The sequence below is a fragment of the Lutra lutra genome, chromosome 6, assembly GCF_902655055.1.
Source record: "Lutra lutra chromosome 6, mLutLut1.2, whole genome shotgun sequence".
NCBI lineage: Eukaryota > Metazoa > Chordata > Mammalia > Carnivora > Mustelidae > Lutra > Lutra lutra.
The window spans coordinates 108,553,020-108,560,448 of record NC_062283.1 but is presented as its reverse complement, the minus strand read 5'-3'; positions in this window follow the sequence as shown (position 1 = coordinate 108,560,448).

Sequence of the window (7,429 nt, the reverse complement as noted above, 5' to 3'; positions counted from 1 at the left end):
GGAACAATCCTGTGTTAGCTGAAGAGTTGAATGCGTAAACTTTATTTATTTATTTATTTATTTTTAATTCTCTGTATGTTGTGATGTTTTGATATTTGAAAAACCTGTCTGGGAAGAAACTGCCCCTCTAGGGCTAGCCAATTCTTAGAAATAGCATAAGGCCAGCTGGGAACATGCTTTTGATGTACAAACAAACCACTCAAAACTCATCCGTCCTGTATCTGGCCTGTGTACTCCTAGAGGCAATATTCCTTTGCCTTCATCATCCCAGAGCCAGGTGCCAGACAACTAGAGACCCCTACTAGAATTTAGAGCCTGCAGAAATTAGTTAAACTAGCCAATCCTAAACTATTTACCCTGCCCTGCCTTGTCTTTCCCACAGAAATTCCTACAAAGACTGCGGCTTAGACTCCCTTCTCTCTCTGGCCACCCCCGGCCTCCTGACCACCACTGATGTTTCCTGATGTGGTCCCGTGTGGCTTGCCTCCCAGCTCTCGGACTTATAAGTCTAGTAGGTTCTGTTTCCCTGGCTCTCTCCCGTGTCTCCTCTCATGGCCACAGCTGAAAGACCACCATCAAGCCCACAGAATCACATGTGACAATATTGCTTACATCAGGTTCTTGCTCCCAGGTGCCAAATGCTATCTGCTCTGATCGACAGAAGCGACAACGTTGGGGCCAGGCCACGGAGATTCAGAATACATCTGAACAAAGACGAACACAGTTTTCTCTTGGTTCCCGGTTTCCCTCCCTTTGCCCATCCTTTAGACCTTGATTTCAGCTTGATGACCCCTGTATACTCCCTGTGTAAAAGTAGCTACTCACCAGCTGATGCAGGGTTCTTGACCTTGAAACTCTTCTTCCTCTACCTGACCTCAAGGATATTCCTGCCCAGGTCCCCTCCAACAGCTCATATCCTTCTCACCTTGCTGCTGACCTGAGTCTTGCCATATTGCTTCTCACCTTGTTAAACACCCCTTGTACACACTCACACATACACTAAGCTGTGCCATTTGCTAAGCAGTCTAAAAAAGGCAACTAAGTTCATCTGTTTCCACATAATTGCTGCGCTAAAACATAAAGCAAATCAGTAGCACTGTGTTCTCTAAAGCTAAACGGGTCCTTTGAAATCTTTTCCTACGCTGTTAAATTGTTTACAAAATATTTACTTGTCAGACACATAAGGATCAACCACAAACAGAATGAATAAGCAATCTTCGCAATATCGTTTGTTAAATCCTTACTTAAATGTAGGGTAAAGCTAAACTTGTTTCCAATAAGCACACACAGAATTAATAAACGAATCTTGCAATACATATTTTCATACACAGACCTGCAAACAGTTTTTAAAAGCTCGACCTGGGTTACATTCATCACTGCCACTATTTATCCTCTAAGGGAAACTCACCTTCTCACACACTAATCGGAACAGCAGCTGTGATGTCTCCTATCGATGAAGGACACACTGCGTTGCCCATTGTGGGGGGTTCATGTACGTGCCAGTGACTCCTTCAGTTACATGCAGTATGTACTGTTCTTGTCTCTATTTCACATATGAAGAAACAGACAGGAGGAAAGGAACTCACCCCAAACCACACCCTCTATAAGTGGCCAGGGAAGTGTGAAGCCGGTCCTCCTGCAGAGCGCGTGTTGGAGCCTCTTTGACAAGTTCAGAATCTCACCGCTGGGCGGGGCTGCAGAGGCCACCGAAGACCAAGGGAGAGATGTCTGGGCAAAGGCAGAACCAAGTAACTACCTTCACTCTCCGCCTCAATCCCAATAAAAACCGCTGTAAAGGGATTTCTCTTAAAGACAAAGCCAGAAAGAGGGGAAAATGGGAAATGAAATGACAGCAACAAAATTGAGGAAGCAGGAAAGTGAAAGGATGAGTGGGACTGAGCATTCTGGGCTCTTCTGGAACGCTGCAACCTAAGCTAACACTGGGGAACCTACTGACAACTAATTAACACCCCAGAAAGGTCCAAAGTCTCAGGACTTCACCAGAAATCTCTGGGTGGGGAGTGAGGGAGGGAGGGTGGGGTGAATTCTACTGAGAAACAGATGTTCAGATCCCCGCCGTGCCCCACCAGTGTTCTCTCTCTCTCTATTTTCCTGAACAGTTAAGAGTTCCTTGCATGTTTAGGGTGCCTGGGTAGCAGTTGGTTAAGCCTAGGAATCTTGGTTTCAGCTCAGGTCCTGATCTTAGGGTTGTGAGATCGAGCCCAGCCTCAGGTTCTGTGCTCAGCATGGAGTTAAAGATTCTCTTTTCCTCTCCCTCTGCCCCTCCTAATCGTCCTCTCTCTCTTTCTCTCTCTCTCAAATAAATAAATAAATAAATCTTAAAGGAAAAGAAAAGAAAAGGTTCTGACTCTTGATTTCAGCTCAGGTTATTATCTCAGGGTCATGAGATCAAGACCCGTGTCAGGCTTTGTGGGCTAGACATAGAGCCTGCTTAAGATTCTGTCTCTCTCTCTCCCTCTGCCCTGTCCTCCCATTGCTCCTCCTCTCTCTAAATAAAAAGTGGAGGGGGAGGGACGTTCCTTGCATGTTTGATAGAGTGTACAAGTGAAGCCAGCTGAATCCAGAGTTTCAAAGTTTTAAATTAATAGACACCATTTCCTGCTCTTGAGAATGGTTAAAACATCCAAGACTGGCAAAACCATGTACTGGTGAGGTTACTGGATAACCAGAACTCTCAGACGCAGCTGGTGGAAGTATGAAATCATATGACCACTTTGGAGAATAGTTGGAAAGGGACATTTACATTTATCCCATCACCTACCAATTCCACTCCCAGCCACTTGTCCAGGAAAAAATAAAAGTGGTCCTCCACAAAGTGATTGACACAGCAATGTTCCTAACTATCTTATTCAGACTTCCTAAAAGCTGGAAACATTCTGAATTTCCATTCATAGGAGAATGAAAACAAAACAAAACAAAACAAAAAACCCTGCAATGTGACCACACAGTAGCAGAGTACTCAGTAATAAAAAAGAATGGAAAACCAGTATACTCAACACCATGGATGAAGCCTGCAAACTTGTGTTGAACTACAGATCCTAGACACAGAAGATTTGTACACTGTGTGTCATTCTTTTTATCTGGAGTCTAAGGACAGGCAAAGCTACTCTAGTCATCTCCGGTGTCAGTGGTCCCCTCTGGGAGAGGAGTGAGAGCATGACAGAAAAGGCACATGAGGGAAACCCCAGGGAAGACAGAAACGTTCTGTGTGTTGTTTGAAGTAATACCTATGAGTGGGCAAACCAATCTGAACACTTTTACTCTGTACACTTTGTTTAATGTAACAACTTCATAATGTTCATAAATGTTCATAAATGCACAAAAATGTGCATTTTAAAATTTGTTTTAAAAAAACAACAAAACTTAATGTTCCAGGCACTTTTTAGAACTTTATACCTACAAATTAATTCAGTCCTGGTGGTATCTCAAGGAGATTTTATTGTATCAGTTTTACAGATACAGACTGTGAGGCCTATAGTGGAAGAAAATTGCCCGAAGTTGCACAGTGAGCCAGTGGCAGGGCTGGAGTTTGAACCCTAGTAACACGACCCTAGAGCCTAGACACTATTCAATGGTTCCATGCTGTCTTCCACTAATTAAAAAGAGAGAGGAGGGTAAAGAAAGTATGGTAGAGAAAACATGCTAGCTAAGTCACAAATCTGAAAAGAGGAGCTCCTTTAAACAAATTTTGCTCTAGCACAAGGTAAAGTATAGGGTTGGGGGCTTGGTTCTTGACACTATGACTAAGGACAAAAAGGCAGGGCCTTTGCCTCTCCTGGTGGGTCAGCTCCTTCGTTCAGGTTGGGGTGGCCCAAGCTCTTGGGCTGGCATTGCCTCCACAATGGTAATTGAGGGGCTGCCATGGGACCTGAGTCTGTGTGAGCTCATTGCTGAGGCATGGCCTGATCCACTTATTCCAGAGCATTACTTTTAGCCTCAGTCAGACCTAAATTCCAGCGTGTGCCTATGGTTTTATATTTGTACAACCCTCTAAGCCTCATGGTTTTCTTAACGGTGACCTCGGGATGTTGACATCTATGCGAGAGGGAAGACACGGGCAGCAGCTCCATCTAGGAATATGCCCAGTGTTCATTCTCTCCTTCCCCCTCCTTAACAGATACCCCATTTTGTTAAAAGGGGCACTATGCCTGGCCAAATACATTTTCAGATGCCCCCACAATGAAGGGTGTCCTGTGGCATAGTGTAGCTCTGACTTAAAAGAAAAAAATCTCAGCAGAAGTCTGTCAGGATGTCTGAGCGGATTTTGGCTCTCTTGCTACTGGTACCTGTCTGTCCTCCTTCCTCTTGCCTGGAACTTTAGTGTGAGTCTGGAGGGGAAGCCACCATATTGCGACCATGAGGATGAAAGCTGTATGCTACAGATGGGAGAGCAAAAATATGAAGCTAAGGACGCTGCTGCCCAGTGGAGCCCCCGCCCAGCCCAGGATGGTCTATTGCCAGACTGCTTGTCGCCAGTCTGGCGGTAAGACCATCTTGCTTATCATCTGAGGAAAAGATAAATCCTTCAGTGGCCAAGCTACTATATTTGGGGTTTATGTTACATAGAGCTGAACGTCATCCTTAACTTACCTTACAGCCAGATGGCTGGTAAGAACCATTAATGGGTGGCAGATAATTTCCCCCCAACTAAGCGGAGACTACGCCAATGTTGTTTCTACATTTTGTATGTCCTAACAACAAAATTTATCAGTGGGATGACTGTACATCTTATCTCTATCCATACATGTTGCTGGTTTTCTAGGGACGGACATTAATGTAACCATTCTCACGTGGCTTCAAGAGATCGTGTCCGTCAGCACTTTATTTCTGGCACATGGTTTCTGGCACATGGATACATGGTTGGCTTCCAGTGGCAGGCACTTGTCTTAAAGACATTCAAAAGACGAAACTATCCCTGTCCTCCTTTCCTTCAAAGGCATTTCTTTAGTATGACGTTATCATGCAAATAAACCACACTTGTTAGGCATTTGCCGTACTGATCAATGTTTTGAATATTTAGCAAGTCAATTTACCTGATCATCAGAAAAATTATTCAGAGTGATTCCTCTTACAAATATTTAACAAAATCAAGGCTCCATTTTAAGTTTATGGAAATGAAGCACAGAGGGGATAGGAAGCATTGTAGGGGGAGGAGCTAGGATTTGCCATCTAGCGCTCTGACCCAGTGCCTTCCGAACATGACTCATGCACTGTATTCTTAACTGCTGTCTAAAGTGACATGGAGTCAAAACTGGTCAACAGGGTTTGGAACTATTCAGTAAGTACGCATGCAAGTGTGTGCATGGGGGAGGCGCGCGAGACAGAGAGAGAAAGAGAGAGAGGAAGTGAGGGAGAGAGAACAAGAAATGAGAATGGTTGGTAAGAAGTTTTGTTTGGGGGTCGGAGGGAGGAAATCATAAAAAAGGGGAAATTTTCTTTTAAATGTCACTTATTAAATGCAAAATGAAAACATCATGTTTGAGCCCCTTGTGCATAGTCTCAGGATGTTAGAAATTGAAAATTGGTGGTCAAACACAGGCTGAATTTTCAAAACTAAAAAGAAGGTTGAATAAAGTTATCATTCGATACAGTAAATTCCTAGGCTGGACATCTCTTCTCTCATTTAAGGGAGAAAATTAGATACCCACACGACACAGAAAATGAGACGTTATGCAAAAAGAATGGTGCAAAAAAATGTACCTCTTGTATAAAAATAATGAATCTTTCTGTTTGCTTTTAAGATTTTATTTATTTACTTATTTATTTGACAGAGAGAGAGAGAGGGAGAACAAGCAGGGGGGGCGGCAGAGGGAGAGGGAGAAGCAGGCTTCCAGCTGAGTAGGGAGCCCGACACTGGGCTCAATCCCAGGATCCAGGGATCATAACTTGAGCCGAATACAGATGCTTAACTGATTGAGCCACCCAGGTGCCCCCAAAATAATGTATCTTTCGATGAAGAGGAATTATTATGAGATACATATTAGCATCCTACTAATGTATCTAACATAATATGGGCATTTTTTCCCTGTAATTCAATTTATGATAGATTTAATAAGATTGTTACATGGAATGAGACTTAAATAAGAAGTAGAAACAGTACGATATACAACAAGCATTATTCTTTATTTCTTTTATTAAATAATAATATAAAAGGCTGTGTTATAGGGCATAAGGAGAAACCTGCCTTTATATTTTATTTTTTTAAAGGGAAGTAAATGGTGAATTACCTGAACCAGATAGATTCAGCACTTCAAACTGAAACGATGTTATAGAAATAATTTTTAAACCTCAGCTTTTGATCTCTGTTTGAATTGTTTTGGACTATTGCATCATGTTATTTCTGGCTGAGATTTTTTTGAGACTATGAATATGCAGGATTAGTCCTGGATAACACCAAGTACAATCAAGTAACCACGAGGTAGGACTGGAAGAAGAGGGAGTGGCTGTTGGCTAGCCAAGGTCAATACCGGAAAGTCCTGAGGACATCTTGAGTGCTGAGCTAGAAAAGTGGAGCATGTAGCCATTGCAGGTAGTTTCCAGAGAAACTGAAATGTCTTTTAGCAGATTGGAAATACACGTATCTGCTTTTGCCATACCGTATCTTAAATATTCTCTCTTACTTGACCCGCTGTAGAGTTATTGAGTCATTTCTGTGAAATATACCAGAATCATTGACATATATAAAGTAACCAATCATGTTCTTCACTCGTTTCTAATTAGAAAACTACGAATGGGATAGAAATATCAACAAGATAAAAAAAAAATCTACATTAGTTCTATAGCTAATACCATACTTAATGGTGAAACAATGGCAGGGGGCCCAAGAATCACCAGAAAAAACCAGACCCTGCTCCCTGTTACTACTGGTAAACTTGGGTTTAAGTTTCCGGCTGATGCAATAAGACAACTCTGAGAAATAGAAGGCATGCCTAAAGAGAAGAGAAAAATTATCATGTGCGTGTTGATTGTTTTAGGCTTAAAACTGAAGGGACTTAGCTAAAAATTCTTTTTTTAAAAAAGATGCTATTTATTTATTTTGAGAGAGCGAAAGAGAGAGAGAGAGAGAGAGCAAGAGAGCACACATGAGGGGCGGAGGGTCAGAGGGAGAGGAAGGGAATCCCAAGCAGATGCGGGGCTCGATCTCAGGACCCTGAGATCATGACCTGAGCAGAAATCAATAGTAGAAATCTTAACTGAGTCATCCAGGCACCCCTAAAATTCTTGAAATAAGGAAGACAATTCAGCATAGTGGTGAAGTATGAGATAAATATCCAAAATAAATTTTCTTTCTTTTTTTTTTTTTAATTTGACAGAGAGATCACAAGCAGGCAGAGAGGCAGGCAGAGAGAGAGGAGGAAGCAGGCTCCCCGAGAAAGCAGAGAGCCCGATGCGGGGCTCGATCCCAGGA